Consider the following 26,323-nt stretch of genomic DNA (forward strand, 5'->3'; position numbering starts at 1 on the left):
TGGGCCCTGCCTCACCAGGCCCCCATTAAGGAGGGCCCTGCAGGATAAAACATCTCAGGGCACCCACACCTGCCTGTGGCCTCCACTGGCATTTAACACCGTCAGGGATGTCCTGGCCGAGGTGGGGAGAAGGCTGGACACAAGCAACCACAGCACAAAAGCAATCACAATGACTACCACTGGTGGACACAGGGAAGGTCTGCCAAGGAACGGCAGGAAGAGCTGTCTGTCACCAACTGGCTTCACTGAGCGATGGCAGGGCACTGAGAGGTGAATGCTCAAAATACACAGACCGGGCCTGGGCTTGTACTTGGCTTTTCAGGTCAGTGGGAAAGGGTGTATTATTCGATCAAAGCCACAAGAGGCAACCGGTTAACTATTGGCAGGAGGGAGGTTTAAGATGTTTATCCCACACCTAACACCAGAAGAAAAAAAATTCCAGATGTTGGATGGAAATGATGAAGCTCTACATGTGATTCTTGGTGTAGGGTGGAGAGTTCGAGCCCTGTGTTGGGGGCAGAGATTACTCAAAAATAAAATTAAAAAAAAAAAAAAGAAGAAGAAGAAGAAGCTATAAAGTAACTAGGAAAAAATATCTAGTTAAGATGAGTGTTAAAAAAAAAAAAAAAAGATGAGTGTTTATCTCATCTTAAAGGCCAAAGCATAAAAGCAAACATCATCAATATCAATAAACCTCAGTATGATGTTAATAACAACAAAATTAAAAGGTAAACAACTCACTAGAGATGTAAATCTGCAACCTCTAACACTTGATTTCTACCTTCAGTAATATGAAGATCCCCTACAAATCAGTAAAAATTAAAACCTACCCCCTAGAAAAACAGGCAACAAAGGAGGAAATGCAGATGGCTCAGAAACAAGACAAGTCAGCAAAGGAACAGCACAAGTCTTTAAACATTTTTATACACTTTGTTTCAGTAATTGCAACTCCAGGGCTTTGTCCTAACAAAAATCTAAGAATCAAACAAAGGTTTCTGTGTGGAGATGTTCAGAGTCATAATCACAAGGAAAGGTAGAAATGAACAGAATGTCCAGCACTAGGGCAGGGGATGGCACATTATGAAGTTATTAAAAAGAATGCGGCTGGGACGCCTGGGTGGCTCAATCGGTTAGGTGCTTGCTTGCCTTCAGCTCATCAGGTCATGATCTCCAAGTCCTGGGATCAAGCCCCCAAGTAGTAGTCTTTGTCGGGGCTCCCTGCTTAGCTGGGAGTTTGCTTCTCCCTCGCCCTCTGCCCCTCCCCCTTGCTCATGCATGCGTGTGTGTGTGTGTGTGTGTGTGTGTGTGTGTGTGTGTGCGCGCTCTCTCTCTCTCTCTGATAAGTAAATAAAATATGAAAAAAGGAAAAAAAGAACATGGCTGACCTTGACCCACTGCCTCGGTAGGCTCTCGAAGGCAGATCCTTAAAAGAAAGTGCAATCTGTAGAACAACATACCTAGAGAGTATTTTTGTAAAACAAACAACTATCAGCACACATGTCTGTAATAAAAATAGCTAATATGTGAGTGCTTATCACATGCCAGGTGCCACTCTAACTTTTACATATATTGACACAATGAATCCTTACAAGCCAAGGGGTTAAGACCATCACTGCCATTTTACAGATGGGGAAAGTGAGGCACTGAATGATTAAGGCCCAAGTCAGTACACAACAAAACTGGGGTTTGAACCCAAGCACTGTGGCCCCAGAGCCCAAGTTCTTAAATGCAATGTACTACACACACAGCAAGAAGGGCACACTTAATGTCACTGCCAGCAGGTGAGAGAGGGTCAACAGAACAAGGAATTGCCATGCTTTGCTTTACATACTGCTCTCTGGCTTGAAATGTTTACAGTCAGCAGATGGCTTCTGTAAGTTTTAAATCAATTAAAAAAAAATCGATCAATATGAAATTTCTGCCATGCAACCTAAATACAAAAAGGAGAAGTGATCAGCATCTACCCGTGCCCCCTGAGAGCTGAGCAGCAAGCAGGACCAAACTGAGAAGCTTGTTTCACCTCCCCTATGTAAAGACAGAGATGGGGGGGGGTGCACCTCTCTCCTAGAGGACACTAAGTAAAGCCATATGGCTGAGTAGCATAAGGGTGAGCTCCTTGTCCATGTGGATTGCTGGAGGAGGAGATAAGAAGGGTCTGATGGCAAGGACACTTTCAGCCCAATCAGTTAGGCTCAGGAGCTCAAAGTCCAGGGGCCTATCTACACCCGATCTGGCCCTCGTGTCAAGTGATGTCTGCGTCAGCACCCAGAAGGTCCCTGTTTTCTGCCCTGTAATAAATACTGTAATAAAAGACATGTCAAGATCTAGGTTAGTGGGGATGGTGGAAGAGCCACCTATGTGGACCTCCTGATTTCATAAATGGGGGACTTCGGCATCAGTTCCTCCTGGGCACAGGCTGGGTCAGCTTCATGAATTAACAGCTGAAGCTGGGACGCCTGGGTGGCTGAGTTGTTGAGCAGGGCGTGATCCAGGGATCTGGGATTGAGTCCCACATCGGACTCCCTGCATGGAGCCTGCTTCTCCCTCTGCCTATCTCTCTGCCACTCTCTCTCTCTCTCTCTCTCATGAATAAAAAAAAAAAAAAAACAAAAAAAAGCAACTAGCTGCGGCTGGAGAGAAAGGGCAGCATGGTCAGAATGCAGGTCAGCCAAAAAAAAAAAAAGAATGCAGGTCAGCCTACCCAGGTTCCAACCCAGTGTCCATTCGCTGAGTGACAAGGATCAAGTGCTTAATTTTCCCAGGCCTCAGTTTCCTCATCTGCAAAATTGGGAATAAGAGTCTACCATAAAGAAGGTTAAATGAGACGTGTGTGTAAGACTCCTCAGCCCCTGTTAAAGGGGACTAGGGACTGTCATTACTGCCATCCATCTGAACCTGCAGAACAAAGCCTGAAACCCCTGGAAAATCTCTCACCCCACTGGTCACCCACTGACCTTAGCAGCTGTCAAGCCCATGCACTTCTCTTAAGCCCCAATGCCACCACTGAGGTTGTTACCGCACCCCACTCCTCCCTCCAGGAAAGGCTGCCTCCCTCCTTGTGCCACTGCCACTCCTCCATCTAGTGTCCAAGATGATGACAGCGAGAACACTCAGAATGAAAGTCTGAACCCTCTACCAGGCTCCAACCTCGCCACCCCCCATGACACTCCAGCCACATGGGCTATACTACTGTTCGTCCACACACCTAACTCATTTCTGCCTCAGCACCTCTGCACTTGCTGTTCTTTCTGCCAGGACGCCTCTTCTCCTAGATCTCTCACAAGGCTGGCACCTTTGTACCGCCCCAGTCTCAGCTGTGTCACCCCCCCTCACCCCCAGCAAAGCTCTCCCCCGAGCTCCCCAGCTCTTCAGCCGAGCTCCCCAGCTCTTCAGCCTCCCACAGCCACCTCCACCTTCCAGGTGTGACTCTCATCACTCTGCTTTAATCACTTCGGAGCACTGTTTATCCCCACCTGAAATATCTTATTAATTTGTTTACTACTTTATCTTCTGTGTCCTTTAACATGAGCCTCCACGCCAGGAGGACAGGCGTTCTCAGGCTTAGACCCCAGCCCTCAGAATGCCTATGATGCTCACTAAATATCTGCCAAAGGAACAAGTCAGTGACTGAATTAATGAATTCGACATCATTCCACATCAAATCTTTTCCCCCCTAGAGGAGGTAAATGTGTTGTAATCTCCAGAAGAAAAGAAAGCCCTTAGGTAGCATGCAATATAATGCGTAACTGATCCCAAGGCATCCAAATGATTTCATGCGTGCTAGTGCTCTAAAGAATTTATGACCCAGACAACAGTGCCTGGGGTCAGAGCTTGCCCCTGGCCAGGCTACTAGAAGGAGAGACTCTCCAAGGAGGCAGAGCCCTTTTTTGTTCTTTTGTCTAGGAATGGAGTTTCAGATCAGAAGAAATGCAGATGCTCAGAAAAACCTCTTGCCCTAAGCATAAGGGTTTTAATCCCCTGGTGTGGAGCAAGAACTCTCTAGAGGCTGTAGGTCTGAAGATACATGGCCAGGGAGAGAGAACAAAACTGGAAATGTCAACAACAGCTTCAAGTCATCTCTTCCTGGTTACACAGGGTAACACACACACACACACACACACACACACACACACACAGCTCCACCTGGCCGAAGGTAAGGCCTGAAGCACCTGTGCCTAAACAATGAGCTATCTGTGATGGTTCATCAGTTTATTCCTGAATCCAAGACCAGGCGTGCCAGTAGCAGAGACCAGGACACGCGGAATGAATGAGCACAAAAACAAAGAAGATCTGAATCACTGAAGGAAAAATCGCCAGCTCAGAAGCCACCAGCCCAGTTGTTCGATACTCATTCCTAATGTAAACAAAAGTTCAAAAGAGTTAATACCCTCAGGATACCTAAATAATAGATGAGAGAGGTTTCTCTCTGGAGGAATATTCCAGCTAATAAATGAAGAGAAGGGCAGAATTACAAATGTCAGAATTTTTGCAAACCCCAAGTGAAATCATGGGTCTAGGAAATGGTGATTTACAGCCATTAACTCTACAGAACATGACACAAGAGAGGCCACGGGCTTTACCCACCTGCTGATGGACAGAACACGCAGCGACAGCCAAGAGAATGTACTGCCATCCCTGCCCCCGAAACACACACAAATATGTGCATGCATGTGTGTGCGCGCACGTGTGTGTGTGTACATCTCAAACCTGAATCTGATCCAGTCTCCAAACCCAACCACCCGTTTTCAGAAAACACAGCAGGGACAGAAGGACTAGTTTGCCACCACCACAGAAATACTATCCCAGACACAGATTGTGGGAGATCTACACAACAAATTATAGGGCTTTTCTCAACAAATAAACAATACAAAAAAAGGGGAGGGAAAACTGGGGGACCCACAGATTAAATGACACTTAACAGGCATGTGAACCAAATCCCACAGTGGACCTTGATTGGAACAAATCAATTCTAAAAAGACATTTATGAGATGACCGGAAATGTTAGCACTAACTGGATTCTAGATGACGTCAAGCAATTATTGCTAGTTATTTTAATCAGGGCCATAGTATTGTCATTGTGCCCTTTAAAAAAAATCCTTCTTTTATAGATTAAAACTGAACTATTTAACTTTAAAATCATCCCGTAGGGTAAGGTAGGCTTGAACAAATAAAACCAGAGTGGTCCTGGTTAAGAAGAGTTGAAGCTATTTTTTTTTCACAAGGTATCTAGAGGCAATTAAATAGAGAGCCTGAATCTGGGAAGAAGACTCGTGTCCACTGTCACTCCCCAGGGCTAACAATCAGATGACGTCTTCCTCCTGGGACTTTGTGTCAGTCTGGGTAAAGCCAGAGTCATCACTGTGGCCCCCTGGGCCCAGCACTACCGGCCTCTCTCATCCTCACCCCCCACCTCTGCTCCCTCCCTCACTCCCCATCCTTATCTTGCCCCAAATGCTCTACCCCCAGAAACCCACATGACTCCCCCACTCCCCCCCTTTTTTTCCCCCCACTCCCCTTCTTCACCTCTGCTCCAATGTCATCTGAAAACAGTCTGCCCTAACCCCACTCTCTAAAACAGCACCGCGTGTCTTCAAAAATTAATTAGGGAACACCATGTGCTACTTACTCTCATTGTGCGTAGCCTTCTTTATTGATTTTCACACCTATTATCTCTTTTGGACTCACTCTATATTCCTTCTTTCTTTATTATCTATCTTCCCTTTAACAACATAAGCTGCACGAGGGTGGAAATCTCATTTGTTTTGTTCATTACTGTCTTCCAACTCTCAGAACAGTGCCTGTACAAAACAGATGCTCACAAAATATTTGTGTAATAAATCAAAGAATCAAAAGGGGCATCATCTTGAAGCACCATCCTTGTGTCCAGCAACTCCTTTAAAAGCCAGTTTTAGGGAATACTTCAGAACTAGTAAAGCTACTGGCTGCCTAATCCAATACAAAAGGGGAGTCTCCCTGTTTAACTTAGCAGAATCGGATTTTTAGCTCAGAACAAGGCCATGTGAAATAAAGAATACATTTCCCAGACCCCTTGAAGCCATATATGGTACTGCAACTGAGTTCTCAGCAAGTCTGTTAGTAGAATATTTGTGTGCTACCCCCATTAAGTCTTTTCAGAGAGACTGAGTGCCCATCTTCATCCCTTCTTTCCTGCTTGCTAGGATGCAATGGCTGGAGCCTGAGCAGCCATCTTACATCATGAGGTGGTAGGAAAAGGATGATGGATCAAAGAGGTAGGAGCAGGGATCCCTGGGTGGCGCAGCGGTTTAGCGCCTGCCTTTGGCCCAGGGCGCAATCCTGGAGACCCGGGATCGAATCCCACGTCGGGCTTCCGGTGCATGGAGCCTGCTTCTCCCTCTGCCTGTGTCTCTGCCTCTCTCTCTCTCACTGTGTGCCTATCATAAATAAATTAAAAAAATTAAAAAAAAAAAAAAAGAGGTAGGAGCAGCATGGCTCTATGGTAAGAATGCAGCCTTGGCCTGCTTATCACTGGGCTCCTTTATGTGATAGAGAAATAAACTTCTATCTCGCTTAGGCCATTGCCATTTTGTTTTATATGCAGTTTTCTATTATGTGCAGTTGAACCTAATCAAACTGATACACTAAGCTCAAAAAGCTCTACAGAGAGTGAATGGGTCCTATATCTATATAACTGTATAAAAACGCCCACAAATTGAGGACTATTCCAAAGAAGAATCACTGTGAGCTGCAGATAATACACCAAGAGCTATCGTGGAGTTGGTGAGAGGGTGAACACGGTAAAGGGAACAACCAAGGAAATGATGACATGAGAATCACAAGATTTTCAATTAGGTTAAGTAGGCTGCTGCCCCAGTAACCAGAGTACAGGTGACCCCGAAATGACATGGGTTTGAACTATGCAAGTCCGTCTATATAGTTCTAACTATAAACGCACTTTCTCTTCTTCTGATTTCTTTCAGTAATGTTTTCTTTTTTCCGGCTTTCTTTAAGAATACACTATATAATACACAGGACACACAAAACACATGTCGATCGACTGTTTATGTTATTGGCAAGGCTTCCAAGTCAACGGTATGCAATTAATTAGTAGTTAAGTTTCTGGGGAGTGAAAAGTTATACATGGATTTTCAACTACACGGGTAGATATGCGCCCCTAACCCTCACATTGTTTAAGGATCAAGTGTACATAAAGAACACCTACAAATCGGTATGAAAAAGCAGCAAAAGTGATGAGCAAGCTTCATCCAGAAGAAAAAGATATTCAGGCTTATTAGTCTTCAGAGAGGCACAACTGAAATCACAATGAGATCCCATCTCATGTGTGGTAAAAAATAAAAAAGCTTTACCAAACCAAGCCTTGGCGACAATGTTCAGAGAACAGTCTGACAATATCTGATGGAAGTCAAAGATGCTCACATCCCCCAACCCATCAATCTCATGCCTAGTACAAACCCAAAAGAAATTCTTATCGATGCATATGAGGAAATGTGGGGAACAACATTCACAGCAGCCCACGAATAGCCAAGAATCTAGAAACTTATGAACTGTTCATTGGCATGCAAATAACTGACACAAAAATGTGGTATATTCAACCAATGGAATATCACATAGCAGCAAAAACCAGTCTGGGGGCAGCCTGGGTGGCTCGGTGGTTTAGCACCGCCTTTAGCCCAGGGCCTTATCCTGGAGACCCGGAATCGAGTCCCATGTTGGGCTCCCTGCATGGAGCCTGCTTCTCCTTCTGCCTGTGTCTCTGCCTCTTTCTGTCTGTGTGTCTCTCATGAATAAATAAAATCTTTAAAAAAAAAGAAAAAAAAACAGTCCAGATCAATCTTAGAATCACAGTATCATGTGAAAAGTGCAAGTCCCACAAGACTATATACAGTACAATACCATGTGTATAAAGTTCAAAAATAAATCTTTTTTTTTTTTTAATAAATCTTTTTAAATAAAGGATAAAAAGTTCAAAATGGTGATGACCCCTGGGAGAGAAGATAGAGGATGGAACGGGACCACAACACAGGTTCACATGTTATTGCTGATGTTCTAATTCCTGGGTAGGCAACAGGCCAATGGCTGTTCGTTACAATAGAGAGGCACTTTTGCAGGAACCCAGAACACCAGTGTACCGTGCACCAAGGAGGGATTCTGATTAATCTGATGCTGTGTGCCCAAAGGCCATCTTTAAAAAATGGAATACATTTAGAAAGAGGTGCAGAAGGATGTACACCAAGTTACTGACAGATGGGGCCAATGAGGCAGGAAGTAGGAGTGGAGGGGATGAAGTAGTAGGTGGTTTCTGCTTCATGTTTTGTGCTGCTGTCACTTACATATTCATTTCCACAAGAAATGTCTCCTGTAATAAACTCAAGAAGTACAGTGCCGCGGTTCATGGACTCCAGAGCCAGACCACCAGACGCACGTCGACCGCACTACTCCCTAAGAGCAGGAGGGAGGGAGGCCAGGAGGGTGGTAATGGTGCCTGCTTCAGGGGGCCATTGTGGAGGTCCAGTGGGTTGATTCATAGTCCTCTACACAAGGTAAGCCCTTATTACTATTATCATTTTAGTCTAACTTCAAACATCTACATGGGAAGTGTGAGCTGAGCAATGATCTAGTCAAGGTCTGTAAATGATCAGTTTTAACCCCCAGATGTGCTTCCTTCCCCAACACTTGAAGCCTCTGTAGGCGGCCAGGTCTGTTGCCTATCCCAAGTACTTACTAAGCAGATGGTAAATGAGTACAAACTGCTTCACTGCTTCTTAGGCTGGCTGAACAGACTGCATCTAGATGCCTACTTGTGTGTCCATTCTCCCTTCTTCAGTACTGATCCTTCACTCAGGGTGGTGAGTGAAGCTCGGCTTTAAAAACTGTATTTCTGGGCACCTGGGTGGCTCAGCGATTCAGTGCCTGCCTTTGGTTCAGGTGGTGATCCTAGGGTCCTGGGATCGAGTCCTACATCAGGCTCCCTGTGGGGGAGCCTGCTTCTCCCTCTGCCTATGTCTCTGCCTCTCTCTCTGTGTCTCTCATGAATAAATAAATTCTTTAAAATCTTTTTTTAAGAATTAAAAAATAAAAACTGCATTTCCAAGACTTCTCTGGACAGGCGGTCAGACCATGGAGTTCTCTAGCCAAAGTACCACAAGTAGAAGTCAGCTAAAGGTATCAGGGAAGGTGGGATGCCTGGATGGCTTAACATTTGATCTTCTGCCTTTGGCTCAGGGAGTGATCCTGGAGTCCCAGGATCAAGTCCCACTTTGGGATCCCTGCAGAGAGCCTGCTTCTCCTTTTGCCTATGTCTCTGCCTCTCTCTCTCTCTCTGTCTCTCATAAATAAACAAAATCTTAAAAAAAAAAAAAAAAAAGACTGGCAGGAGAGCCATTCACATGAGCTTCAGTAAACTAGTTTGTCATTTTAAGGCATTATGTTTAGAGTGGCTTGTTATGCAGCAATAGAGAAGTAGAACAAACCTCAATCTAGGTATACCACTGTAAGTTTCACAGAGCCAAATATATTCTGTAATTAAAGTACCACCTGAAAAAGAAACGGGCCAATGGATCCAAGAGCCCCACAAAAACTCTCACATGCTGACAACAAAGATCCTTAAAATGAAAAAACATGAAACTTCTCTCTTATTTTGTAAAGGGTACTCATGAAGCACAACTGATCTATATTGATCTATATTGAGGGTGATGAATCTATTAATCACTTTTATAATCAAAAGGCATTTAAGGTAGACAGTTCAACATTGTGCCAACCCAGTGAGAACCCTCAGAAAATGCATCTCCTTTCTGGGCCAGAGGTGTCATTATGCTAATGCTACTTCATATTCATTTGCAAAGGCTTAGAGCTTAAGTTAACAAGGTAGCGAAGCAGGTTGGATACCTGCAATCTAATTAAAGAAGGCTATCAATAAAAATAGTAATTTGGGGGGAAAAAACACAGAAACAAAGGGAATGCGCATCAGCAATGGCCTGGCCAAAATTATGGTACACCCACACCACTGTGTTTTACGCAGCTATTATAAAGAGCAAATGCAAGTGCTGCTTGAGAACTTGAAGCATTTCTACATGGTATTGCCATGTTAGAAATGTAAAATGCAGGAAGATGAGGGTAATACTGTCCCTTACAGTGTAACATTTCTCTCTACAGGATTACATAACCATGGGGGAAAGTATAGAAAGGTCTGTATAGTACTTGATTGTTACTATGAGTGAAGGATTGTGGGAGGATGGTGACATGGAGGTAGCACAGAGAGGAGTCCACAGTATAGGGACAGAAAAAAATTTACAAGAGGCGTGGAATTAATTCATAAATGATCACCCCCATTTAGTGAGTGCTCTCTATGCATTAGGCACAGTGCTAACTGGGTCACCTGATCTCACTTCAACTTCTCATTTCAGGCAGGAACTGTTAATTATTCCCCTTTTCCAGATAAGGAAGCAGAGGCCCAGAGAAGGTACGCACTGTGCCCAGAGCGTGGGCAGCACTGGGACCTGAGCAATGGCCTCTCAGGAGGGGCCTCAACCCAACTCCAAAACCACCGTACTTGGAGCTTGAAGGGCAGAATTAAATGCTGTGGGAGCAGCTCCTCTGACACTTTGCACATTCTTAATATAGCGGCAGGCCCAGAGGTGTAATGATGTGTGATGCAGCAGGAAGTCCATCAGCACCTCAATCCCTCCGTGTTTCATGCTGTTGGGAGAAATTCGAGAGGGCTGCTGACCTGGCTCCACCGAGCTTGGGGAAGCCCTGCCCAGCATATTTTTACAGAACCAATTGCTGACACCAGGAGCCAGAGGACCGATGAAGAGGTGTCAGCTACCACAAAGACTCTTCGAGTTCACCGTTTAATTAAAATCTGTTCAGCCCCAGAACGAGAATTATTGCCCGTTAAAGCAGGGAAGACCAATAAACTGTACCCGGCGGTTAATTCTTATTTCCAAGGCATTCCCTGACCTTACTGCAGGAACACAGAGCAGGACCTGGCGATAAAGTGGGCTTTCCATATACATGGGGATGTGTGTCTTCGATGAAGCCTGCCCCACCTGGATTAACACGCACACATCCTGCACACTCACCAAGGCCAAGGCCAAGGCCAAGGCCATCGGTTCCCTGCCACAAGAACCTAGGCTTTGGGGATGAGCCACCGGCAGGGCCAAGGCTGTACAGCCTGAAGGGGCTGAGGGACAGGAAGCTAGAGAGGGAGACCCAAGGAGGATGAAAGGGAAGGTGTGGGTATGCCATCTCCCCCACAGCTGCAGGGTTGGCGATGTTCTGACTCAAACCCCAAATGGGGACAGTTGTCCATCCTTGGACAATCACGCTCCTGATATCATAAATTCAATCATAAAATAATTTATCCCACATCTACCCCATGCCAGGAACTGGCCTACAAGGATAGAGACAGAAGTCCCTGTGCTTTGTGGAGCTTACAGCTGGGTTGGGGGTGGGGGTAGATAATCAACAGTATGTCAAGTGGTAATAAATGCTATGAAGAAAAATTAAGCACAATAAAGGACTAAGAGTCGTGGAGAAGGTGCTATTTAGTAAGGACAGAGGCCCCGCCGAAAGGGGGACATCTGAGCAGAGACCCGAAAGGGGAGGGAGTTTTGGGGATACTGGGGGAAGTGTTCTGGACAGAGGGAACAGCCAGGGCAAAGGCCCTGAGGGAGGAACAGGAGGAGGAACAGGAGGAGGCCCCAGTTGCTGGAGTACAGCCAGCAGCAGTTGAGAAGTCACAGATAAGGCCAGGGAATTTGGGGGACTGCAGGTTGGGGTGGGGACCCAAGGACAGCTGACGCTCAACACGGCTCGGGGCCCAGGCTGTGAGCACTTTATGTTCTAAGATTCACTGGAAAGATGAGTGGGTACTGCTCTTATTTGCCGTTTCATCAGATGAGGACCCGGAGGCCCAGAGAGGAAAGGGAACCAGCCCGAGATGGCACAGCTCCTGGGATGCCCGCCGGCGGGCGCAGAGGTCCGCACCCCGCAGCTCGGCAGGCACCGCCGGACTCCTTGGGGCTGGGGGGCGGTGGGGAGACCAACAGCCTCCACTTTCTTCTCACTCCCTCAACACTCCGCCCACCTTTCTTCACAGTTAGGAGCAGACAGGTAAACATCTCATGCGGGGGGCGGCGGGGGGGGAGACACGGGGGACAGAAAACAAAAAAGCCACCAGTCGAATTCCCGAAACCAAGAAACACATTATTACCTTTCTCTGCTCCACAAGTTACCAGCAAACTTAGCGCGCGTCACTCACCCCGGAGCCGGCGGGAGGGAGCCCCGAGCTCAGGGCCGGCAGGTGCCGGGCAGGTGCCGGGGCAGGTGGCCGGGGGCGCCGCGGGGCCGGCTCTCCTCCCGCAAGGGCAAGGCCACCTGCCCCAGCGCGGCGGGCGGCCGGGGGGCGCGGGGCGGGGCCTGCGGGCCGCTGCGGGCGTCTGGAATGCGGAAACGGGAACCGGCCGCGCCAGCTCCCACCGGCGGCTTCCTGCGCGGCCGCCCGCCGCCGGGGGTCTCCGCTTCCCCGCGCGGGCCCGCTCCCGCCAGCAGGCGCGCTCCGCAGGGCGCCCGTCTCGCCCACAGTCCCGCGGCGGGGAGGCAGGGGAGGAAGAAGGGGGAAAAAAGGGCTCCTTACTCACCAGACACGTGGTCTGAATGGGCTCGGGGACAGCTCAAAGGTAACAAAGGCGGCTCGCCGGTGCGCGCCGGCCGGGAGCGGCCACCTGTTCGCCGGCCGCGCGGGGCTGCACCCGTGCCCGCCCGCAGGCTCCCGGTCCGAGGTGGGCTCCCTCCCCGGCCGGGCTCCGCCGCGCTCCCCCGCGGAGGCTGCGCAGCTTAATGATTAAGCACCGCGCCGGCCCCTCCGCCAGCCCTGGGAGCACAGCCCCGCGGCTCTGCCCGACGCAGCTAGAGCCCGAGCGCTGCCCCGGCACCCGCGCCCCGCTCAGCCCCTCGCCGCAGTGCCCCCGCCGGCCCTCGCGGCCACCCTCCTGGCGTCCCCTATGATCATTCCTATTTCGCCGGTGAGAAAGTTCAGGAACAGAGACGTCGCGGGCTGGAGGGCACACAGCAAGAAAGCGGTGGGGTGGCGAGGTAACCCCAGGAGAGCGGTTCTGGGTTTCCAGTTCTAACCGCTGCTGCACCAGGTCTAGTTTCAAGAGGAGACACGCGCCCCCCCCCACACACACACACATACACACACTGGGCCCTAGTTGCCGCATCTGTAAAATGGGGTGAGTGTGAGAGTTAGGGAGGTCTGTAGGGTGAGGGCTTAGCCTAACTCACACAAAAAATGCTCAACAACTATCAGCTTAGCGTTAGGACATGCTGCCCTCAGATTCAATCAGATTCAGCCTCTACCTTGAAAATAAGGGTTAATTGTGGTCATGGCGTTAAATCACGGGCAGCTAAACTAAAGGGGGAAAAAATTAAGATCCTTACTGCCCTTCTTTTCCGTAAAAAAAAAAAAAAAATACCGTGGGTCCTAGAACATGGGCTTGAATTGCACAGGACCACTCATACAGTTCTTGTGTACAGTACTGTAAATGCATTTTCTCTTCTTTATGATTTTCTCAATAACATTTTCTCCAGCTTACTTTATTCTAAAAATACAGTATACGATACACATAACATACAAAATGTGAATACGTGATCCGATCCGTAAGGCTTCGGGTCAACAGTAGGCTATTAGTAGTCAAGTTTGTGGGGGGTGAGTCAAAAGTTACACACAGATTTTACTGCACGGGGGTCGGTGCCCCTGGCCCCCAAGTTGTTCAAGGGTCAACTGTACAGTGTGTCTTAGGTGCTCACTGTAGGCCAGACACTGCAGTGTTCTCAGTGCTTTGCATACTTGAGTGCGCTGAATCCAATCAACAAACCTAGAAGCTAGGATCACTACTAGCCCCACTTTAGCTCCAGAGCCCACACTTATTCCAAGTCCCTCTGCAGTCTTGCAGGGCAGTAACTTTACACTGTGTCCATAAGCAGGAGCAACAGGCATCCACAGAAAACTTCAGTCTACAAAATGAATGGTCACTTTCAAATACTGTTGGAAGGGGAGGGCAGGCTTATTAAATGGTAACTTACTTAAGTCCCATTTGTTGGGGCACCTGGGAGGCTCAGTTAAGCATATGCCTTTGGCTCAGGTGGGGATCTCGGGGTCCTGGGATAGAACCCTGTGTTATTGTCAGGCTCTCTACTCAGTGGGGTGTCTGCCTCTCCTCCCCATGCTCCCCACCCCTACAACTCAGGCATATTCTCTCTCTCTCCCTCCTCAGATAAATAAAATCTTTAAAGAAATAAAGTCCTATTTGTTAATAGCAGAGGTCATACTTGTGAGCACTTACCACGTACCAGCGACTACAGGTAAAGACTTGACCTGTATCCTCTCCTTTCATCCACCCAACCACCTTAGGAACCAGTCCTCAGGAGGGGAAACTGAGCCTCTGCAAGGACCACCTTGAACAATTGGTCAAGAGCAGAGAGAGAAGGGAGAGCCAAGTGCTTCTGGGCAAAGCAAATGCTCTCAAACCTGCACACTGCCCCTGAGGCTGCTGCCTCATCACTTAGTTTGGATTTGCCTGGATCCTCAGACAAAATATTGGATTTCTCAACAAGACCAACATCTCCTATGGTACAGGGACTGAGTATACCTTCTCGAAGGTGGACATGAGTAGAGAACAAAAGCAATGTCCTGAGTCAGGTAATTATAAAACAAAGTAAATACACTGACATGAAAATGTATGGGTATCAGGCTTCCACTTTTGTTTTACTGACTTCTGCAGCAGATCCACTCATTTGCCTACCAATTCCGAGCCCCTCTCCAAGTCCTTTCCTAAATAGGACTCCAGTGTTATTCCTCTAGCCACTCTCGTCCCACCAGTCATGTGCTTCAGGTAAGGATGCCTCCAGCCTCTGCCCTGAGAGTAAATCCTAATCAGCTTTTACCTATGATTTACCCAGACATGGTCACATGCCACAACGCTGGCCAATGAAATCTGAGGGAAATGTGAGAGGCGGTGTGTCTAGGCGAGGTTTCCTCACTTGTTAGAGATAAATGGTGAGTAATAGATAGATGCTGTCTTTCTGCTGCAAGATATAACCTTATCAGGGTGTGACCACTGGAGCTGTGGCAATCGTCTTGTGGCCATGAGGAGAGTCCGAGGACACAGGAGACAAACCAAGGATGGCGGAGTGGCACAACACCAAGGGCTTGCTTACAGGCATTGCGGAAGTGCTTAATCAGTCAGTCCTGGTACTGCCAATCTACAGGCTTCTTTGTCATGTGAGATCATAAATCTGACTTCAGGCCAATATTATCTGGGTTTCCTATTCCAGTAGATCAGTAATTCTCAAAATGTGCTCTCGGGTCCAGGAGCACTAGTAGCACTTGGGTAACTTGTTAAAAATGAAGATTCTCAAGCCAGACCTACTGAATTAGAAACTCAGGGTGGGGTCTGGCAATCTGTGTTTTAACAAGCATTCAGGGGATTCTGAGGTCTGCTCAGGTTTGAGAACCACTGCAGAAACACACAGTGATTAAGAGCTTGAGTAAGGGTGTCTGGGTGGCTCAGTTGGTTAAGCAGCTGCCTTCGGCTCAGGTCAATCCCGGGGGGTCCTGGGATCAAGTCCCACATCAGGCTCCCCGCTCAGCAGGATTCTGCTTCTCCCTCTGCCCTTCCCCTCTGTTTGTGATCTCTCTCTCTCTCAAGTAAATAAAATCTTAAAAAAAAGTTCGGAGTGAGGCCTCTGGAGTCATACTCCCTGAGTCCAAATCTGGCCACTACATTTGCCAGCTTGTGTGACTTTGGGCAAGTCATTTAATTGCCTCACCTGCAAAAAGGGAAATAATAAGAGTACTTACCTTACAGGGTTGTTGGGAGGCTTGGATGAGTCACTTTGTGGGAAGCGCCTAGCACAGTGCCTAGCATAAGGTAGATGTTATATAAATGATCTATTTGCTGCTGTTGCTACTACTATTGTTTGCAACCAAAGACATACAACTGACACAACTTCCTGACCAAGCTCCTCCAAAGCTGGATCCAGAACTCCTTTACCTCTATTTTACACCCAGAACCCAGCCTAGTGCCTTGGGCTTCTAGAGACATGAGACTGGTCAGTGCAGGGGTGTGACACACACAAGGGGTTGATGGCCTTTATCCGTCTCTCCTCGGACCTCCTCCCATAGCCTGAGCCTCTGGGATCCCAGGAGATACCCCGCGGACACTCCACGCTGGGCACCCTGCCAGCTCCTCTGCCCAGTTACTGATCCAGAAGGCCCAGAAGTTCTGCTGGGCCCCAGAGAGCACCCCCACCATGTGAGTCATGCCAAGCCTCCGGCAAGAGTCCAGGAGTGCCCTTCCCTCTGGGAGCTAGCTGTGATTTCAAAACTAGTAGCACCAAGATGCAGAAAGCCGAAGAATGACTAACGCCACCCCCAGGGAAGGTCCCTGCAGGAAGAGGCTGCCTCTTGCTGGGCTTACCAGCAAGACTGGGTATGGGGCTATGGGTGGGGCAGGGGTTCTGTACTCACTGCAGTCACTGAAAGAGCAATGTGGGATGCAGAAAGGGCGAGGAGGTCCTAACTTCTGACCCCTTAACCCCCGCAGCAAGAAAGCATTGGTCCGGTCTGTTGGGCTCTGCGGAGGAAGCTATTGGCTGAACCTCAGAAAACTGCTAATATTCAAAAACTGTTAACCTGCAAAAAGGTAATTTCATATGGCTCAACTTAATACAAGCCAGAAAATTCACTCAGTGCAGCATCAAGAAGTTGCTCGCCAGCAAGCTGGAATGGTGGTGGCCTCTGCGCAAGGGAGGTGAGTGCCTTATTTTTGGTCCTTTGGTTCCATGCATGTTTTCACAATTTAATGAAACAATAAACCAATCAACTCTGCAAAACTTCCCATCTCAAAGAAAAGTTTGATCCTAAGAGGTCAGTAGGGCTGTCACTTCTGTGCCCTCATCCCCTGCTCCAGCCACAAGGGCCTCCTTGTGAGGTCCTCAATCCTCACAAGGCCCCTGTCCCCCAGGCCTTTACACTGGCTGCTGCCTCTGCCTAGACACCCTCACTGCTCACACTGCCTCCCCTTCTTCAGACCACCCTGTCTGAAACTTCAGCCTCCCCTTCCCCCCAATACTTCAGATCCCCTTTCCCTGTTTGGTTTCCTCGGCTTAGTGTTTTTTACCATGTGACACAGCACACATCTTCCTTACTTGTTTACTGTCTGGATCCCTGCCCAAAAGAGAGCCCCAGGAGGGGAGAAGCTTCTCTGTCTTGTTCCCTGCTGTCTCTCTGGTGCCTGGAAGAGTGCTCGGCTCCGTGAATACCCACTGAATGGCTAAGCTGAGTAAAGCAGATGCAGAGCCACTATTTAGGGTGCGCTACCCTCAGACCCCACAGTGCAGGTCTATGCCAGAAACATGGGGGAATCAAGCTAAGCTTGGGACAGTGTTCCTAACATTTTCTCCACCCTGGACTCACCTCAGGGCCTCTGAAAAAAGGAAGACAGAACTGAAGAGGGTGAGGGGGGCTGAAGTCTGAGGAAGCCAGAGGGGCTGAGGGAGTTCTGCGTTCCTGCCCACAAACGAAGAGTGTGGTGTAGACACAGGGCATTGGAAAGAGGAACTTATCATGACAGGGAAAAAACACCGGCCTCTATCTAGCAGGATCAGACCAGAGCTCCTGCTCCCGCCAGCCATCTCTACCTCCCTGGCTGGCAGACGATAAGCAGAGACCCCAAATGAGGGGGGTCTTCTTTTCCTGCCGTTTCCACAACAGGGATTTCTGTCCCCCATTCACTGTTGAGGGATAGTTCCCAAAAGAACAAATGCAATGGGAGCCTCCACACGTGTGTAGGGGTGCATATATGTGGTAAATGAGTTTTAACTGCTGGCTTGACCAGGAACAGCATCAGGTCCGAGGCACCACCCTCTGTCTGTCTGTCACAGGCTGCATCTTGCCCCTCCTGTTGTCAAAAGTCAGAACTGAGGGACACATGGATGGCTTGGTGGTTGAGCATTTGCCTTTGGCTCAGGGCATGATCCCAGGGTCCTGGGATCGAGTCTTGCATTGGGCTCCCCGCAGGGAGCCTGCTTCTTTCTCTGCCTCTCTCTCTCTCTCTCTCTCTCTCTCTCTCTCTCTCTCTCTGGGTCTCTCATGAATAAATAAATAAAATCTTTTTTTTTAAGATTTTATTTATTTATTCATGAGAGATACACACACAGAGAGAAAGAGAGAGAGAGACAGAGACAGAGACAGAGACATAGGCAGAGGGAGAAGCAGGCTCCACACAGAGAGCCCAATGTGGGACTCGATCCCGGGTCTCCAGGATCACGACCTAGGCTGAAGGCGGCACTAAAACGCTGAGCCACCGGCGTTGCCCCAATAAATAAAATCTTAAAAAAAAAAAAAAAAAAAAGGCAGACCTGAAAGGGGGCACCTTCCCTGCCTCCTGCTGCAGTGCTAGAGGCAAACCTAATGCTGGCTTCTGGTTCTGTGTGGGGCCTTAACAGACCCATCAAAGGAAGGATCTGTGCTCTGCTGTCCTGAGGGGAGGCCGGGGGAGGAGCGGAGGCCTCCTGTTGAAACCCGTCTTTGGAAAAAATGTGGGCGGCGCCCCGCAGTCAGGTGCCCGAGGGAAGCGGATCTCGGGAAGTGGGACCTCTGAGAGCGGCTCCGAGGGCCAGTGCCACCACCACCAGTGCCCCGAGCAGGGGGGGAGCATGGGGCTGCTGGAACCTTTCCCAATGTCCTCATTGCTCCCGGGCACTGCTTTTCCAAAGGGGTTTCCAAGGCCCCCAGACAAGTATTGACTCCCAGAACGTAAATGACAACAACAAAACAAAACAAAACAAAACAAAACAAAACAAAACAAAAACCCTGTTTTTGTTACACAAGATAACTGGGCAGAACCAGGAAGCTCCCCCATACCTACACTTGAGCTCAAAATACACAAATTCCGAGGGAAATTTGTTGTGCTTGTTTCTAACTTTTCATGGTGAGACATTTCAAACTCAGAAAGGTTAAAAAAAAAAAAAAAAGACTATAATAATCCCCCATCCGCCAGCTTCAACAGTTGCCAGCTCAGGGCCAATCTTACTTCATCTTTATTCACCCATACACACTGTCCCTTCACTCCCAGCCCGTCCATATTATTTTGAAGCAAATCCTGGACACCTTTACAGTTCACAAGTATTTCAGAACATAGGTCTCAAAGATAAGGACTTTTGTCTTAAGCAGAACCACAGTATTGTTATGGCACCTAAAAAATAAGAACTCTTTAATAATATCAAATAACCAGTTAGTTTTTGTTAAAGAAATGGGGAGTGCACGTTCCAGAATCCTAGAAAAATTTCATGCCCAGAGTGTTGATCAAGCCTCCAGTCCCATAGGAGCCTGAGACCTGACACAGGGCTATCCCAGAACAGGAAGACAGAGTTCGCACGTGGAGCAGAGAGGCTGGAACTGGTCAGTCTGGTCCTGCCTACCCACCCCATTCATCCATCTGTCCTTCCACAAGGGACTGCAGAGTGAGTGTTAAGAGCCTGGACTCTGGATCCAGTGGTTTGGGTTTGAATCTTGGCTTGGACTCTAGGCAGCTTTAAGACCTGCACCTCTCAGGACCTGTTTCCTTACATGGGAAAGGGGAAGAATAACAGTACCCATGGAGTCATGATGAGGATTAAATGAGAAATTACATAAAATTACATGAAAAGCAGCATGTTTATACGCAGTAAAAGCTCGGTGAAGGCTGGCTAGTTGTCATTAGGTCAGCCAAGAGACACTTTATTGAGCATCTTTTACAAACCAGGCACTGTCAAGCAGCAGGAGAAGACAGTGGTGAAGAGGTTAAAACCCTCCTGAGTCACCAAATGGGGACAGGGACTGGTACCAGGCCACTACCTGGGGACATGAGCAAACTGAGAAGCTCCAGTACCTGCCTTGTTTGGGTAGGAGGCCCAGATTAATCCTGCCCCTGAGATGGGGAACCCTGAATCCTGGGGACAGTAATTAGAAGTCTAGAACAATGATTCTCACAGATGAAAGAGGAAAGCACTGTGGCATCCCTCCCTCCCCTCTCCCCCATCAAGCAATACCTCTTTGGATCAGGGCAAAGGCCAGGGTAAGTGCCCCTGTGGCTGGGCTCCCTGGGATATGCCACCAGGCTCCCACAGAGGGCCACAGCCTCGAGGGACAAGAGTCAGTGGCAGAAAGAGAAAAGAGGCTTCATTCCCAAAGAGTAGTTTATTTTATTTTATTTAAGATGTTATTTATTTAAGAGAGAGAGGAGAGAGAGAACATGGGTGGGACGGGGGGAAGAGAAGCAGGCTCTCTCCAAGAGAAAGCCAAGAGCCCAATATGGGGCTCAACCCCACAACCCCAAGATCATGCCCTGAGCCAAAGGCGGACGCTTAACCACTGAACACCCCCGTAGGCACCCCCAAAGAAGCAGTGCATTAGGATGGGCTTTCAATAGGCTGGGGTCCTTTTCTTGCCTCCCTCACTGTCCCAGGCCACACTCCTCCTCAGGCCCCAAAGTCCCCTCTTTCCTGTTTCCACCAAACCTAGAGCTTAAAGTGAAGAGAGACAGTCACTCAGGTCTACCCCAGCAACAACAAAGACTCGAGGATCGATGCTGACAAACTCTGTGAATCCATTTTATAGGATGAATCCTTCCTGTAGTTTTTACTGCCCCAAACTCAGAGCCCATTCCCCTCAAACACTAATATAGCAGATACGACACAGATTTAAGAGTCTGGTCTCCAGACCGGAGTTCAAATTCTGCCTCCGCCACTTCCTAACCTCGAGCGAGGGGCCTCATGTTGCCAGACCTCAGCTTCCTCATGCATACGACAGGGAGAGTCACGGTCCCTGCCACCTCAGAATGTGTGTCACACCTGTCAAGCACTAAGCACAGTGCCAGGCCCAGAAGGCACCTTTGATGGAGGACAGCTGTGAGGTTAGCTATACCCACCTCTGGTTAAATATGCTTTTCATCCAGCACCAGCCTTTATTCACCAAGATAAAACGCATCTTCGGTCTAGCACCGTGAACTACCACCCTTGATTTACAGGTGAGTCTCGTGCCCTCTGCTCACACTGTCTAAGACGTGCAGCTACGAGCACGTGAAACATGCCTGGCGCAAACAGAGATGTGCTGAAGGCGTAAGACATGCACTGCATTTTCAAGACTTTTTTTTTTTTTTTTAAGATTTTATTTATTTATTCATAGAGATGCAGGGAGAGAAAGAGAGGCAGAGACACAGGCAGAGGGAGAAGCAGGCTCCATGCAGAGAGCCTGACGTGGGACTCAATCCAGGGTCTCCAGGATCACGCCCTGGGCTGCAGGCGGCGCTAAACCGCTGTGCCACCGGGGCTGCCCGCATTTTGAAGACTTAACATGAAAAAAAAAAAACTAAAACATATCAATAATTTTTCCACTGATGACATGTGAAATGATAATGTTTTAGACCACATGAAATACATTATTAAAACTTATTTCTTACACTTCGTGTTCTTCTTTTAAATGTTGCCCTTACAAAATTTCAAGTTCTGTGTATGGTCCATCCACATCAGTGGCTCATGTTATACTTCTAATGGACAATACTGCTGCAAACCCTTGAAAGCCAGTGTCTTCTCATCCGACTTCATACTGTCAGCGTCTGGCATGGTGCCTGGCATGCAGGCTAGGTAGACAAAAAAGGTTTCCTAGATGGCTGGATAAAAGAGGCTCTCCACACTTCTCCTGGTCTGAAAAGGGCCCGCTACTGTCTTCACACCTCGCCAGGCCTGCCCTTCATTCATGCAACCCATAAGGCCCAGGCTTTAGCAAATCGAAATGGACAGAGTCACGGTGGCAAGAGCAGGGTACTGGGGCCCCTGCAGGACCTGGTAGCTCTGCAGTTGCTAGACAGTATTTTGATACACTGACACTCAAAAATGTAGGCCTGGTGCTTGGAAACACTCTCTCCCCTGCCAGCCCAAGTCCTCCTTTTCAGAGCTCACCCAGATGGGACACTCACCTTATCCACTCTCCATGCCTCAGGCGGGAAACCTTGTTTTTTTGAGGACAGGCTCTGCTAAAAGGCCTTCAATTCTGAAACCAACCCCACACCCCACCAGAAACTGACCCCTGTGAATCCATCAGTGGAGACGATGCCACAACATCCCCAGACCACTCGTGCTGCCACATGGAGGTACTAAACACAGCCTGCAGCGCTCTGTATGGCAGGCAACTGGGCAGGAAATGCTGCATCCACTCCGTAAACTCGCCTGGGCCTCATGAGGATGGCCAAGGACGAGGGGCACTTTGGCGTGTGGGCAGAGTCTGAGGTCTGGGATCGGCTCCTCGTTTGTCAACTGAGTCCCATACACTTATCTACTTCATGGGAGTCTTGTGAGGAATTCACTAGGGAAAAGTGTGGAATGCTTAGGAAGGCGACTAGTACAGAGTAAGCACTGAGAAATGTTAGATGCTATTATTATCATTATCGTTACTTCACAGAAATTAAAGCAGTGTGAACTCGAAAAATGGGATTTCGCCTTTCTCCAGCCACAATGATCCTGTTTTGTAGCCAACTCACTCCCACCGCCAGGCCTTTGTATTGGCTGTTCCTGCTGCCTGGAATGTTCTTCCCCCAGCTCTTGGCACAGCTGGTACCTCTTGCTCATGCAGGTTGTACCATCCGAGTTACAGTAACCAGCCCTTCCCCGCCCACCAGCCTGCCCCATCAGCCACTCCATCCCCTCACCCTGTTATTTCCTCTATGATACTTAAACCATCTAAAATTACCTGGTCTATCACGGGTCTCCCCAGCTAGAACGTAAACCCTAGGACAATGAGGATCTTCCTGTCTTGTTCACTGTCCAAGCTCCTTTAGCCTCTATGCTCTACTGCCTACATACTAGATTGCTTACTGGATGTGTCTTTGCAAAGCTAAAAGAAATCCCAGAAACAACCTAAATGTCCAGCGACAGCGGAAAGGTGCACTAAAACGTGGTCTCTTCATACTGAAGGATGTGGGTCTAGCTGTTAAGGAGAATGAGTCAGGGGCACCCAGCTGGCTCCGTTGGTAGAGTGTACGACTGTTGATCTCGGGCTTCTAAATTCGAGCCCCACGATAGGCACAGAGATGACTTAAAAATAAAATCTTTTTTTTTTTAAGATTTATTTATTTATGATAGACACAGGGAGAGTGAGAGAGTGAGAGAGAGAGAGAGAGAGAGGCAGAGACACAGGAGGAGGGAGAAGCAGGCTCCACGCCGGGAGCCCGATGTGGGACTCGATCCCGGGACTCCAGGATCGCGCCCTGGGCCAAAGACAGGCGCTAAACCACTGAGCCACCCAGGGATCCCCTAAAAATAAAATCTTTAGAAAAAAATGAGTCAGATCTGTATGCAATGACTTGAAGGAATATGCCCCCTTATTAATTGAAAAAATCAAGTCACAAATATGTGTGTCTTGATCCCCTTTTGCGGGAGTGGTGAGGCAGAAAGAAGAAAACAATCAATAGATGCATACACAGATCCTTACAAGCACAGAAAAAGGCAAGGGAGAGCGCATCTACCAAACTTGCCAAGGGCAGAAAGCATATACGTTGTGTTCACTACTGTATCTCCAATCCTGACAGCAGATACTTAATAAATACTCCCTGCCTGAGTAAATGATTACCTTCCAGGGAGGGGATTTTATTTTATCTTATTTTTTTAAGATTGTATTTATTTATTCATGAGAGACACACAGAGAGAGGCAGAGACACAGGCAGAGGGAAGCAGGCTCCACGCAGGAAGCCCAATGTGGAACTCAATCCTGGGACCCCAGGATCACGCCCTGGGCCAAAGGCAGGCACCAAATCGCTGAGCCACCCAGGGATCCCTGGGGAGGGGATTTTAGAGTGGAGGGCGGTACCTACTATTTTCCTTACTTCTCTGTGTTGTTTGAAATGTTACAAGGAGCGTGCATAACCTTTTTAAAGCCAAATCCAACCCATTCTCACACACACAAATCAAGTCCATGACCAGAGCCCTCCTGAGCAACGGGAGCAGTAACAGTCTTAAAGAAAGCACAGACGCATGAATTGGGCCAGTAGCCTCTCATTCTAAAAGCTAGAAACAGACGCTTTGAAGGAGATGATGGCTTAATTCTCTTATTAAAACATAAATACATTTAATTTAGATTTTGCGAGTTAAACCCATAACAAGGTTAAGCTATTACCATAACTAGCATCATTTTTTTAAATCTAAGTTTGAAATCTATCAGCTAAATAGGTTTTACAGGGGGGAAAAAAGGCGCCAATTACTGCACATTCTAAATTCCATTTTTGATTTACCACCTGACAACTGCAATGTCTGAAAAACAGGCTCACATTTAACTCTTAGACCATTCCACACAGACTGCTAAAAAGCCATGTGCTGTTGTCACTAACAACGAAGACCAAGATTTCTTTAAAAGTCACTGCTTTATATCCTCGGATTAAAAAAAAATAGGTAAATTTGGTGGCCATCACAAATGTTACTCAGATCACGGGTTCCCATCATCAAATGAAATCACAATGACAGGTTTCTGCCAACAGACTTAAACCTACACAGGGATATAATAAATTCCCTTCCCAGCCTCTTCAACGGCATGTGCGCTGCCTCCCCAAATGCCCGGGATGGCTGCCTTCCCATACAGAATATTCTAACTCACTGACAGAGTATAACTTTTGAGAAAGAAATTAATGACTCGCCCAAAACGTGGGGGGGAGAGGAGGGATGGGCCCCCTGGAAATCAAATCTTTATGCCACAGCTGGGGCCACCATAATCAGGCCAAGTCCATATTGTCTTCTCCACCCCTTACTAATGTTTTACATGCATTAATCCTTGATGATCTAAAAGAAACATCTCAACCTCGTCGGGAAAGACCATCTCCAGTCCCCAAAATGGACTTTGGGTGCCCATGAGATGGGAGACCATGATGGGCCAATGAATATGGCGTTTCTATGAAATGGCAGCGCCATCCTTCTTGCCAATCAGCTAGACCTGGGAAGGCTGGGGGAAAAGAGTGACTCCCAAGTTTCTGGCTTGGGCAACTAGGTCACTGTTGGCCCATTTGCGGAGATGGTTGTGACTACTGGGTCTGAGAAGAGAAGTTTCGGTTGAACATGCTGAGTTCATGGTGCCCAGGGGACAGTTATCAGGGGACATCAAGGAAGCAGAGGCTCCGCATCTAGAGCTGGAACTCAGGGGGCTAATATAGCCTTGAGACAGAGTCACATACTTGCAGCCCTGGGGTGATACATAAAGAACTGGGGTGAACGTGCTGGCTTGGGGGGAGGAGTGTGGGAGAGGTGAGCAGAGGGCTGCTGACAGCAGGCCAGTGCCATCTCTCCTCCGGCTCTTATACTATGAATGTTCCACAATTCAATCTTTGGTGAATAAAAATTAGGGGGGAGGGCACTAATCTCATTCCTGCTCTGCTCTGTAAATAAACAAAAGCAGCCAAGACCTATTAAGAGAAACAAGATATGTTTATTAAGTGCTTACTATGCACCCTGCCCTGTGCTAAACGCTAAACATGAATTATCTCCTGGAATCATCAAAACAACCCTGGCACAAAATCCTGTGACTACCATTTCACAGATGGGACACTGAGGCTGGGAGTGAACGTGTGGGGGAGCTCAGGGCTGTCATGTCACAGCCCACAGTGAGACAGTCTCTAGGCCAGATGGAGAACACTGAAGAACAATTATAATACATGAGAGCTGCTACTTAGTAAGAGATGGCTCTGGACTAGGAATACAATCTCAGCAAATGCTTACAACCCTATGAGGCTGATGCTGTCATCCCATTTTACAAATGAGGAACCTGAGGCTGCAGGAGAGGAAATCAACTAGATGGGAGGTCTCCCCAGGAGGCCTGACGGAGACTACAGTCAGAGCCCCACCCTCAGAGGGTCTCTGGGACGCAGGGAAAATGCTGAATAAATGATAACATTTATTGAATGCCGACTATGCGCCAACTGCTGTTCTAAGCACTTTACACACAATGTTCTCACCGCATCCTCAAAACAACTCCATGAGGTGGCTGCTATCAAAACCCCCATTTTACAGACAGGGAAACCGAGCCAGCGAGAGGTGAAGTCAGCTGCCCAAGGTCACACGGCTGATAAATGGCAGAGCCTAAATTTGAATTTGGGTCTCTTCCTTCCAAACCAAAGCTCACAAAATAATTTCAGTTAACAGCAGCCATCCTGCACTGAGTGCTAAGTATGGACTTGGCCCCATACACGCACACCCTCAACTAATCCTATGCTACAGATAATACCTTCACCCTATTTCTTGG

General features: G+C 48.0%; 1 protein-coding gene across 6 annotated transcripts in view; it reads right to left on the reverse strand.

The window, feature by feature from the left end:
- The window catches only part of SIPA1L3 (signal induced proliferation associated 1 like 3), a 235,123-nt gene that overhangs the window by 207,725 nt on the left and 1,075 nt on the right, over positions 1-26,323 (reverse strand). The window contains exon 1 of one of the 6 annotated variants that reach the window (XM_035703479.2): positions 12,642-12,784. The exons of 4 other annotated variants lie outside the window; for them this stretch is intronic. The gene's annotated coding sequence lies outside the window, so the exon portion shown is untranslated. Of the gene's footprint in view, positions 1-12,214; positions 12,407-12,641; positions 12,785-26,323 lie in introns of those variants that run through there. One more of the 6 variants, XM_035703473.2, reaches the window with a different exon arrangement.

This window comes from Canis lupus, chromosome 1 (genome assembly GCF_003254725.2).
Source record: "Canis lupus dingo isolate Sandy chromosome 1, ASM325472v2, whole genome shotgun sequence".
In the NCBI taxonomy this organism is placed as follows: domain Eukaryota; kingdom Metazoa; phylum Chordata; class Mammalia; order Carnivora; family Canidae; genus Canis; species Canis lupus.